Source organism: Dermacentor silvarum, chromosome 10, assembly GCF_013339745.2.
Source record: "Dermacentor silvarum isolate Dsil-2018 chromosome 10, BIME_Dsil_1.4, whole genome shotgun sequence".
Taxonomy (NCBI): domain Eukaryota; kingdom Metazoa; phylum Arthropoda; class Arachnida; order Ixodida; family Ixodidae; genus Dermacentor; species Dermacentor silvarum.
The window spans coordinates 83,042,295-83,054,862 of NC_051163.1; the positions used below are offsets into that span (position 1 = coordinate 83,042,295).

General features: G+C 45.3%; 1 long non-coding RNA gene across 1 annotated transcript; it reads left to right on the forward strand.

Annotated features, from left to right (window-relative positions):
• The first annotated feature begins 3,159 nt into the window (after positions 1-3,159).
• LOC125940705 (uncharacterized) lies at positions 3,160-11,678 on the forward strand. The gene is made up of 3 exons (XR_007463908.1): positions 3,160-3,241; positions 8,981-9,087; positions 11,378-11,678. It is a non-coding gene; the product is annotated as an uncharacterized LOC125940705 (long non-coding RNA).
• The last annotated feature ends 890 nt before the right edge of the window (positions 11,679-12,568 follow it).

Below are 12,568 nucleotides of genomic sequence, written 5' to 3' on the forward strand. Positions count from 1 at the left end.
TGCAACAAAGCTTTACTCGCAATCAACACAGCCAATACAAAATAGAGACACTTCAAGGACCATTGCCTTGCGAGCCTGCGAACAGACACCCGTGATGATGCACTTGTCTTACCGTTACAGCAAGTTTGGGAGCGTGATGTCTTTGGTTGTCTGGACAAGTCTTCATCAACCAACATTACGCCTAGAGAAATGACGAAGCAAGATGAAGCGACGACTTATCTGAGCTGTTAGTGTTTGAAGGAAAACCGACAGATGAGTCTGTTCTGCTGGCTCACAGTTGGACACCTCAACCTATAATAAATTGTCACCAAAGGTTACTTTACAAATGCCAAGCAAGTTCTAATACTAGAAGAGAAGGTCCTCTTTCCGCTCAAGAGATGTCAGAAAACAGCTAAAGCAAAGGTCGCCAAAACTTAACTAGGCTAAACCAAGCTTTCGCTTCGCATATCCAGGGTTAGCTGAGTTAAGCCGCAGCCATTTATGGGCTTTTGTACATCTAGTCACAACACGTGGAAGTTACATGGTGAGCGTGCTTCCTGGTGGGGAGGTTTTGGGAGAGAATGATTGGAACAGTTCAGAACTGCCTCAGGAAAACAACAGGAAATGTTTGCTTCAGCTTCGAACAGCTCGACCCAATACTAACAGAGGTAGAGGCAGTGATAAATTACAAACCACTCACTTACACTCCTGATGATGCTGTCTAAGCCGAAGTTAGTGGTCTAGAAACTGTTGCCGAGCTTATGTGAACTGCTGTGCGCGCTTCCTAGTGTCAAAATGTATTATTTGTAGCACTTCCCTAGTTCTCACTTACTTGAGCTTATGGAAGGGCAGTAAGACACCTCTCTACTGGCCAAAAAGTACCGAAGCCAAAGTGCTGACTCTTTCGCACATTTTGGCGATTGACAGACGTCTTGCTGCCCTTCCTTACGCTCAAGGTAGAACTAGGAAAGTGATACACTGTGCGCCTAAAGACATCGCCAAAATAAATAATTTTGGCAGCATTGGTACTGGTACAAAAAATACATTCTGACAGTAAGAAGTGTGCACCGCAGTTTACACAAGTTCGGCAACAGATTGTAGACCACTCTCGTACGTTTATGATGATCCTGCCGAAGCCGAAGTACTCTTTCGCACTTTTTCGCGGGTAGACGGACGTCTTACTGCCCTCCCTCAAGCTCATGTTGATGAGAACTCTGGAAGTGGCACAGGTACACTGTGCCATTATTTAAGATGACAAAGTACCCATTACGTTTTGTAAATTAGCCATAGAGCCGTTGAAAACATCAGGGGGAACTAGGGGTACATCACAGCATGAAAAGCGACTAGCTCAGTGCAATTTCTCACGAAGCCGGTTCAGCTTCTTGTGCGAGTGACATTGTCGGCCGCGGAGGGTGCTGGGAGCTAAGCTCACGCGGTGCATCGAGGAGGACAAAGAGATGGGCTCGTGAGGGAGAGAATGCGGATGCTATACTTCGAATGTTGCGTTCGCCATCTTTGGTTGGCTTAGCGCGCTGTGTCGACAAACCCCGTAGAAATGTATTTTCCCACACTTCAATTACATTTCTCTGATCCGCTCTCAGATTTTTGTGGGCGTGATTTTCGCATTTCAGCGATTTGCGAAGTTTTGTCAAAACATTTGTCGCATTTTCACCCGAAAGGCGAAGCACCAATTGCCATAGCAAATTAGTAGAGAGCTATACGGAGTAATGATAGTTTTATCAGCTGTATAAACTGGACATGCAGCAGCACCAGCAACCCCCAGAACCGTTGTCGACGCCGCCGGCGTTTTGCCCGCGTTCGCACCGAACGCGACGGTGTTTTTATATAAATACCTATTTGGTGCAGCAGCTAAACGTCGCCTCCTCTCCATCCCTCCCTCCCGTCCCTCCACAGCCTTTCGCGCGACGGAAAAAGTTGCGTTTGCTCTCTATATATGGAAAGGAGGAAAGAGACGCTCAATTCTGCAGCCCTTCAGGGAGCACTGCGCAGAAGGCGCGTTTGCTCTCCGACGTGCGTGCGCTCCCCTTGAAAGCGCGCGTCCCTCGCGTCCTTTCACTCGCACATACAGCTTCCGGAGCGCGGCGACGATTTCATCGCCGTTGATGTCATACGGAACCTCACGGCGACGGCGACGCCGGCGGCAGAAATCTGCTTCGGAGTGTCCATATAATTGCTATCGCAATAAAAGCAAAGTGACTAGTCTAAAGGACGAATGCGTTTTAAGGGAACCTAGATATTTATTCCCTCCTGCAGAATGCCAGTGAAAAGAACGCCGCTACTACGGGGGATGTTTTCGTTTTCTGCGGGATTCTAAAAAAAGGTTGCAACAGGTGTCAGTGCAATCCCATTACAACTCGGATGCCACATCCATTCATACGCAATGCGCTTTGGTGCTTGTTCGTAAGTGTTGCACTGCTGCGTCTGCGCATGCGACATAGTGACCCTAAACACTGACTCCAAGGTTTCAAGTATTAGCACCGGCTTCACGCTTTTGATACCATGTTACCTGCACTGAATCGTCGTGTAATACAAGTTTTGCTACATGCAACCTTGTTTGCAGTGGCGCACCGACGGGGGGGGGGGGGGGGATTTCGGGGGTTGTAACCCCCCCCCCCCCTGAGGCCGACCTAACCTAACCCCCCCTTTTTTTTAACCCCTTTTCTTTCCTTGCGCATTTGAGTACTGCAACTAAGATGTAAGACGCGCAACCGTCTGCACACCCGCAAAAAGCGCATTGTTTGACAATTGCCCGTGAAGCAATTGAAATTAGTGCTGTTTAGATGGTATTGACAAACTGTTAACCCCGCCTCCCCCCCCCCCCCCCCCCCCCTGGCAGAGATCCTAGGTGCGGTACTGCTGGTTTGTCTTTTTTCAATACGAAAGAAAGATCAGACTGCTAAGATAGGGCGAGTTTCTGTCGTCAACCGGCTACTAAAAGTGGGCACATAGGGGATCAAAAAATTATTGTTAGGAAAGGTGAGCGTAGAGAAAGCATCGCCGCGCAAAAAGTCTTGAATGGCGCAAAATAACATACAGGTAAATGTATGGTATGCGTCATGCATATACGAAAGCTTGTAAAAGTGCCATTGAAAAGCAAGAGTAGAATTGGCGCTCGCGGCTTTTGCTAAATGTTTCACACATTATTCGGGGTTTCTCGCAGGATTGTACCAAAACCTGGACTTTGGACATCTGCTACGAATCGGAGCTCTTTTTTGCGACAAATGAGTCATTGGCAGAATTAGTAAGAACTTATTTATTTATTTCAGTGTTCGTATACTGTTGCGACTATCATTTTTCATTACATCAAACCTTATGCTGAATTCTTTGACAAAGACCGTCCATTTACTCATATATGTTCACACGTGAAGCATCTGTTTCAAAAGGGGTCCTCATCTTTTCATCCAGTTAAACATTGGAAGAAATAGTAAAAATTCTTATTGATGTATTTCAGTGTTTGTATACTATTGAGACTGAGTTTTTAATACAGCATCAAAATTATGCTGCATTCTTCTACAAAAGACTGTCCTTTTTATCAATCATTTATGCGGACAAGTAAAGCATGGTTTGCACAAATTACTTTGTTTACAAGAACCATATTCAATATGCGTATATTCACGTATGCTGTAGTGAATTCAAATAAGGAGCTCAAGCCACGGAAAATTTGGCTGCTGCCTATCGTTTATTTTATTCCAGTTTTCACTAGGAAGAAGGGATTGTGAGGGATATAACGTAGTTAAGCAGATAAGTTCAGTAGACGGTGACACCGTTCAGTAGCGCAATTTGGCACACACACTTTTAGGTGATAGTGAACGCGCAGTGATTCGTAGTAAGGAATGCAGAAAAATTTTTTGGGGTTTTCATTGGAATAATACATTTTGTGTAATAAAGCTTGTTTAGGCAACACCGTGCAGAAATGGCAGTGATGTTTAACGTTTTTTTTTTATTCTATAGGTGCGAGAGTGATTTGCGTGAATATTTTAGAAGATACTTAAGGTTCATTATTAGGGATTAACTCTGACTTCAGTCATCGGACTAGGGTCTTCTATAGAAACAGATTACCTGATACTGGGGCGTGGGGAAATTGGCGGTGAAAGAAGTCAAGCTTGTGATGCAGTTTTTAAACATGTGTACGACATGCACATTCGAGAAAATTTCATTAGCGATTTTAACGCATAGTTTTATGTAGGCTATTACTGAAGTTAGAAGACGAATCAGTAATGTTGAATGAACGGCAAGTAGAACGCATAGCACAGCCTATTAACATTAGTTTGCACTTGTTGAAACTCAACGTTGTTCAAATATTACACCAACGAGAAGTGCAGACTACAAAATGTGCGCGAAGAATAGGATAGTTGTTTTTACTTAATGTAACACAATCCTTAGAGAAGGATCTTATACTGGAATGATGCGAATGGGGAAAGGTCGTTCATGTAAAGGAGAAATAGGCGTCCGAGCACAGAACCCTGACATCACTGAACAATAAAGGTATTCATGGTAATAAGGGTAAACATGAATGTGCGTTTAGGTAACGATCCGTTTAATAGCGTTCAGATCAATATTAAGCTTCTTAAACTTGAGCAGTAGATTATGGGCCACAGTATTAAAGGCATTAGCAATATATTTAGCCAACCTTCAGCAAATTGCAGTCCACATCAAGTGACTTGTCACCGCAGTGCCAACTATACATTGGACCAAACTGTGGTCAGTCAGGTATACTATATCCGGAAAACGAAAAGCAGTAACCCATGGAGGTGCGGTTGCTGTTCGCGGAAACGCCGAAGATCCTCCGCCGCCGACGATGATTTGGCAAGAGCCACCGACCTAAACGTTCTTTTCGATTACGAAAACATTACTGCTCTAGTTGACAAGAGCCGTCTGCTGTGTCGTCATCACACCATTCGCCGCCATGATTAGGAAAATAACTACTGCTTAGGAAGGCCCTCAAAACCAGACAGCTGGACAGCACCTTAAAACGCCAACCGGAATACGCACGGCAAGAGTTAGTTCATGACTAGACTTAGCCTGCGACCTTCATTTGCTTGCCGCAAAGCTCACGGGATTTGATCCTCAGCATGGACTTCCTGAGCCAAGACGGCGCAGTCATCAATAAAGCTATCCATAGGTCAAGCGATACCACTAGGAATGACTCTTAGTCGTCGTGCCCTAAGTGCACCTGAATATCTGCTTAGTATTGCGCTTCGCGCTATAATCATGATTGGCATGGGCACAGAAGCAGCCAGAGACATACAAGCCGTCGTCCAGAATGAATAACACCTGCTGCTGAAACTGACGCCACAAGGAGTACCGTTGTTGCACGGGGGAAAAGTGCTGGTAATGGCCACGAACCAAGCTTTAACTCGGGCCCAACTCCAATGACACCTATTCAAATACATGCAAAACGCAGAAACGCGTGTCTGAGAGAAAGACTGGGTCAATCTTAATGACATTTGTTGCATTTGGTAGAGAAATTTAAATTCGAGTGACCGTTGCAAGCGGAGCCTAAATTTAGGGCCCGAGTTTTTTTTTTTCAAAATTTGGTATGTTTGAAAAAAGATGCACGAAGTATAAGATCAGAACCAATAATGGATACCCCAGTTCTGTAAACAGCGTCCGCTAGAGCATTTAAAGATAAATCCACACGACGGACTAAATCCGTCATTTCTGCAACGGACGGTGCATCACGTGACTACGCGTGGCATATTCATGCCGTCCGCGACACCCACGCACGGAAAATGCCGAGCTGTTTTTCGCATCCGGATTCTGGCGGTCGAATGCTGCGGATTTAGCCGACGATGCTCTATAATTATCGCGACTTTCGGACGTTTTTAAAACAGCTTCATTGCTGTTGACACCAATCGTACCTGTAACAGCCTCTGAGATCTGCCTCGGCCGCCGCAATGTCTCCGAAGCCATGTTCAGCCAATACAACCACTCTAAGCCTACACGCCGAGGACTTCGGCGTCTAAGAAGTGGTGTCCAATCGTCACAAATAATTAGCGGCCGAAGCTTTTGGACACAAATCTGAAGCAAATACACGCGTCAAATTGAAAATTACGGGCCACACAGTGAACGATCATGTCTTGATAGGTACGAGGCGGATGGCGGCAGCTTCGGGCGCTGCCACCATGTTTTTTTTTCGCCGCGGTCGCCTGTTCGCGCCGTTCGTCTGGATGCGTTTTGCTGCCGGACGGGCGGCGGAATAACCGTCCGCTGAACAGATTTTCGCGGAGCAGTCCGTTGTTTAGATCCACCTTATTGCGCTTGAACTTGATGTAATCAGTTATTTCTTACGTGAATTGTTCCACTGTTTACAAGGGTTTTGCAAAAGCCCTACTCATATATTAGTGGCCTATATGACAGCCATGTACAATATGACCATTTTGTCCGTTTTAGTAGTACTATTAGATGAAATTTACCGAATTGTGAGAATGTTTCATTGCGTGGTTACAGAGGCTGCTGGACCTTAACTGGATCTTAATAGTTTGGTTTTCTGAAACTTCGCAACATTAAAAAATTTTCTGGAATAATTATCGGCTAATGTCTAAAATTCACCGCCAAGTCAGTCTATTTAAGAACAGCGAAGGTGTTCTTAGTCGACCCTTCGCTGTCTGTCCGAGGCACGCAGGTCCCGTGACCATGAGAGGAGGAGAGGCGCGCTGTGGGAGGAGGTAACCAATTAGAGAGCGCGCGCTGAGGGACGAAGTGACCAATGAGAGGGCGCACCTTGGACGGAGGAGGCAACCAATGAGAGGCCGCGCTGGGCGCGAGGAGGGGTGGCGATAAAAGAAAGTGTTTCTGTGTGGCGTGCACTTTCGGATAACGCGCTACGCGCAGGGCTGGTGCCGACACCGTCCACGTTTTCCCGCGTTGTCCTTGACTGCAGCCGATGGCTCTGGCGGAGGCTCGGGAGGAGTACATCCCGCGACATGCGCTCCACAAATTTAGTTACCTATCAACAAAATAGACGGCTGGCTGACAGAAGCGTCTCCCATTCTACCAAGGGCTGTCATGCTTGCCATTCACGGCAAGCTCGCATGTCTTTCGTTTTAAATGCGGAGCACTTTAGAGGCCCGGGTTTTGTGCCACCGATGTCGTCCGTCATCGGTGACACAGCAAAAGTCTACGTAAGACATACAATTCCCTAAAATGGATGATATTAAAGCAAGTTAGCATAAAATAATATAAAGTAAGGTAAAAATCATGAATTGACGCGTTCATTAACCCAAATTAATGAACTCGAGAACGCAAATGTGATACCGAAACCAATCAAGAAAAGGCGCCACAGCCTCACAAGTGGAAAGATTCCGCGAGGGCGCGCTGAAAGAGCCGTTCCCGCGCTCCGGGACGCGACTTTCCAATTGCTAGAAGATACAGCGGGGACGTGGCACTGCGGGTGTCGTGACTTCCGCTTAACACGTGTTGTCATGGCAATCGTGGAGCTTCTAGGCGCTTATGGACATAATCGCTTAGGGACTTTTGAGGCACTGGTCTGGCACGGCGGCTACTAGTTACTGAGCGTGGCTCTCTTTCTCTCCGGGACAGCGCGCAGCGGCCTTGCCGAGCGCAGCTCGTACGTGCGTAGGGAGAGAATCGTTTAGGGAGCGTTTAATGTTGGGCGGTGTCTGGGCCATGCCGGCCGCGCTTTATTATTGTAGTTTAGTTCTAGTGGCGGAAATCCTCGCAGTAGTGGTGGTGTGGCATGACGGCTTTTGATCTCGGTGAACTGTGGTGGTGTAAACAAGCGGATATACAGTGTGCGAGAGAGAAACGAAAATATTCCTAAAAAACGCATCACTGTTTTGATATCCAAGCATAATCTCACTATCAGGGAGGGAGCAGTCTACCTGATTGGAGGAGTATGGTGGTTCAATCTCGCGCGCGCTAGGAATGGTAGCAGGTGCCGATCATTTGGTGGTGTCACCTTCATGTCGTGTGTTACTACTTCGCTCGTAATCCACCTTCACAGCAGTTGAATGGCGCGTGCTTTTTGTTATTTTTCTTCACTGCATGTGCTTTAGTTTCTTTCGCTCGTGCTTTGTAGCATCAATCGGCAGAATTATTTTTGGAAGGGGACATTGACACGTCTACTGAGCCGGTACTTTGTAGCGATGCCTTATGACTTATTAGTCTTATCATCCACCGCTCATGGCCGGCTGATCCCGTTGATAACGGGAGCGGACCAGCCCAGGGCCCGGGCCGGTATTTTGTAGCGGTGCCTTTCCGGTAATAATGCCTTTTCGCGTTTATCGCCCTTTGTCAGTGGTCAGAGCGACGGTCCGCTCGCGTTATCAACGGGATCAGCAAGCCGTGAGCGGTGGATGATAAGACTAGTATAGAATAAGGCATCGCTACGAAATACCGGCTCTGGCTTATCCCTTTCTCGCGCACGGCATATCGCCCACTAAAAACTAAACGTTGTCGCTCAGCGCAAGACGCACCTGCACGATTTGAACTTAATGTTATCGGTGGTTCTATCCGTTGTCTGTTCTCACCGAAGCTTGTCTTACCTGATAGTATGCACGACGCGAATTGTGTAGTAGTTACTGGAAGGCACGCGGGCGCCAGGGAACAGACTTGAGCGTTCTCGTGACGAGTCATGTATAAAAGCCGAGGCGCTTGACCCGGAAATCAAATTTTCGGCGGTCGCCGATGCGTTCGCCGCTATCGTTGCACTTTGAGAGTAGGCTGTTTCTCGGGGCACAGGTTAGCCCAATAAAGACTTAGTTTTGCCATTCACACTTTTGCTACTGCTTTTGAAACGTACAGGCCGGGCGGTAATCTTGCACGGGAAGCAATATTCCTACTGTAGTATCAGCGGTATTCAATTTGTGATAAGAAATGTGGTATGACACTTGCTTTAAACATCCAATTATAAAAAAAGAAAAGAAACATGCTTTATGAAAAAGCATAACGTTAGGAATTAGGTGGTTATGCTTCTTTGTAGGGCCTTTACGTTTTCTAATATACATGTTCATTTTAGGTGGCGTACGGCCGCGCGAACAACGTCAACAGCTTTGGGATATTCAACGCCGATGCCGTAACCAAGACTTGGAAGCTGCATAGACAATTCCAGACACTGAGTTTCACGTAAGCAAGCAACATGTTTTTCCTTTCATTTGAATGGCTCAGGCTTATTTTTTATAATATTAATAGTCCATATATCACTGCTTGTGTGTGTGCGTGTGTGTGTGTCTGTTAGATTCCTGTGTTTTTATGCTATATTTTTGCGCATAGCAACCGGGCTGGCACCTAAAGCTTGCTTTATCGTTATTTGTTCCTCTTTCTCTCCCTTATGCAGATGCAGAGGTAATAATTGTTAAGATTAACTTCTTTTTTTATGTAAAGTGACTGAATCAGAGCATGATCATTGCGAGTGACACCTATCTTTAGAGTATTTTTTTTCGCTGATCATTTGATGAGAGCGCGTGGGAAATATGTTATCGCGGTCATAATGTTAGTTTGCGTAGTACGGCGTCACCAAAACTTATTTAGTAAACTTTTGAAAAACCTTAAACCCGTCGCGAATTTCAGTTACCGTAACGTTCTCGTTTGTTATATTGGCATGAATACTGAATATTTGCACGTCTATTGCACAATGAGAACAATGTAAAAGAAAGATGGCTCGTATACAAAATTAGATCACTCATGCATTTAGTTTTTTTTCTTAATTCTGATACAAACGTCAAATATACTATGGTGCATGGGCCGGTAGGCGTTTCTTCAATAAGAGAATGCTGATGAAAAATGCAAACATGGGCGCACGCGTGCTGACATGGAACTGAAGACCGTCGTACCCTGCTGATTTCGAAGCGTAAATAATTTTTATTATTCTATTGACAATGTTGTGCTTTGCGACGGGTTTAAGGTTTTCCAAAAGTTTACTAAATAAGTTTTGGTGACGCCGTACTACGCAAACTAACATTATGACCGCGATAAAACGTAGCTGATATTTTCTTCAAGGGAGATACTCCAAATTATCGTTGATGATTGTTTAACAAAATATTGCTACGAATTTATTTTGTGACATAGTCGGAAAATGTCAAGTGTCTTTGATAATTTTTTCATTTACTATTGCGAAAGCGATTATATGGACACTCAAGGCGCATTTAAGTCGTCGGCGTAATATACCGTCTAAGTCCAAGTGCGAGAACACCTTTGCCGTGCGCCGTATGCTGTAAGTACGAGTGAAAGCGTGCGAGGTTGAGCAGAATGGTGCCAGGAAGCTGTACTTGGGCACTCCTATCACAATAGGGAGCAAGCTTGAAGAGTAGCTGTTGATGTCTACACACTGATAACGATGTGCAGGATAAGATTAGATTAGTTGCAATGGTTTTATTCGTATGCCATAATATTTCAATTTGTTTATTGGTTGTTTAGGGTTAAGTTAGTGAAATGATTTTGGGAAATCAACAAATATCCGTAATACAAATTTACTATCTACGCTCTTCATAATAAACTCTTTCTGGTGAAGAAAGGCGATTTGTGTTGATCGACGTCGTCCTCTTCGCCGGGAATTTCGACGATCGCCTCAGGCGTGTGACTTTCTTTAAACCGCATGAAAAGAGTGCCAGTAGTGAGGCTGGCCGATAGTTGCCAAGATAATTTCGAGTAACTTTTTTATATATTACAGTCATGTTAGTTATATTAATCGTTACCTGAAATATTGCGGAGCTTAAACGTAGCTTAAGTATTGTGTTAAGATTGCTGCTATCACATCGATGACGAATTTAACAGGTTTAATTTGTAAACCCTAAGCATCGCAGCTGGTTGTAATATTCAATGCTAATATTGTGGTCTCTACTTGATTAGCTATAACGATTGTATCAAGCATAACGACTAAAAAACTGGTAATAATCTGATGTGTGTCTCGTCACGCATTGTTGGTACATGTAAATTTGTAAAATATTTAAGGGCACTAATGAGATAAATTATGCCCGGTAATGACTTCCCTGTTAATCGTCAAAAGACCTATGCAAGTTTAAGACTATGAGCAGTTTAGAACTTCATTTAAATTACACCATGTGCCTTTCATATCATGGCTGACTGACATAAAGCTGTATTTGCGGTATTCAGTCTTGGCTTTCTGCAATGCCTTATTCAGGTCGCTGCAGATCTCTGCGAGATCTGCAGCGACCCATTATGCGGCGCCCTATTTATGACCAGCGAGCTATTTATGATATAAATAGCGGTTTAGTTTAATCTTCGCTAACAGTGTCTTATTTATTCATGGCATTATTTTTTTCCTAGACGCTTTCTGTAGCGAAATGCTTTAGCTATCAAGTGTTAATGGAGGGTTCACAGTTTCATTCGCTGTGGAATTTTGCCGATTACTTACGTGACATAAAAAATGGTCGTACTTTCATATATCTGTGCACAGGCTGCCTGCTGATGGGTCCAAAGCACAACCAGTACAAGTGGCCGCTCTGGCCGCCGCAGGCAGCGCAAATACTCCCGTCAGGTCGGAGCAATCATCTGAGCCCAGCTGCACTCAACAGTCTACAGAGAAGACAGAAAAACACTTCGGAAATTCTGTCCCGGACGCCGGAAAAAGATCCATCGCTACCTGGAAAGCGACCGCGTCGGCTATGGGAAAGACTTCCGCGAGCGTAACTGAACCTGGCTACGCAGATGATTACACACAGTCTTCCAGAGACCGTTCTCCAACCGGCCACGTTCCATCCAAAGCCCTGCCTATGGAGGCAACCGACCGCAGCGCGCCCACTGGAAAAGCAAACACGAAAAGAAACATCGAAAGAAGCGACAAATCTGACGGGACGTGTGCCTCGTCTTCGGAGGACGATGTGGACAAGACTACTAAAAGCAGCGCAAGACTCTCAACAGAAGCATCTACCTCAGACTCCGCAACAGGGCCTGTGCCAGCTCTTCTGTAAAAAAAATCCGTGAGGGGATTCGCAGCCGTATCCCAGAAAGGATGCAAGGACTCGCACACAAAGAAGTGCTGTACAAGGAGCACCTTGACAACGGCTGCTCCCAGTACAGCTGCCAAGTAGGGCTTGGCAGGCAATAAGCTGTAGCCAGAGACAGTCAAAATAAAGTAATGTGTTCGAACTGTAGACAGAGGAATATTATTGACAAGAAATTGGGAAAGGAAGCCTGAGACGCCCGCGTTCACTAGTGTGATGTAGAATATGTAAACTTGGCGTTACGTCCCTGCTAAAAAATCCTATTTGATTTCAAACGGGTTACACCAAATAGGATTATGGAACGGGACCCCGTTTGAACCTGTTTAGTCCAGACCTGTTTGCCCCTGTTTAATCCAGACCAGTTCGTAACCGTTTGAACCCGTTTAGCCCAGACCAGTTTGCCCCGTTTAGTCCACTCGTTTGGCCCTGTTATGTCCTGTTTAACCCAGTCCTGTTTACCCCTGTTCGAACCTATTTATTTCCCTGTTTGGGCGAGGTTCCGTTAGACTGGTCCAATGTCACTTAACATAAGTCACTCTTTAAATCTATTTGGTGCACTTATGGATTTGAGATCAGCCTTGAACGATTTTTGTGTGGCCTATGAGTGCGCTTGACATGTATGATCAATAAGAGTATGCAACCTG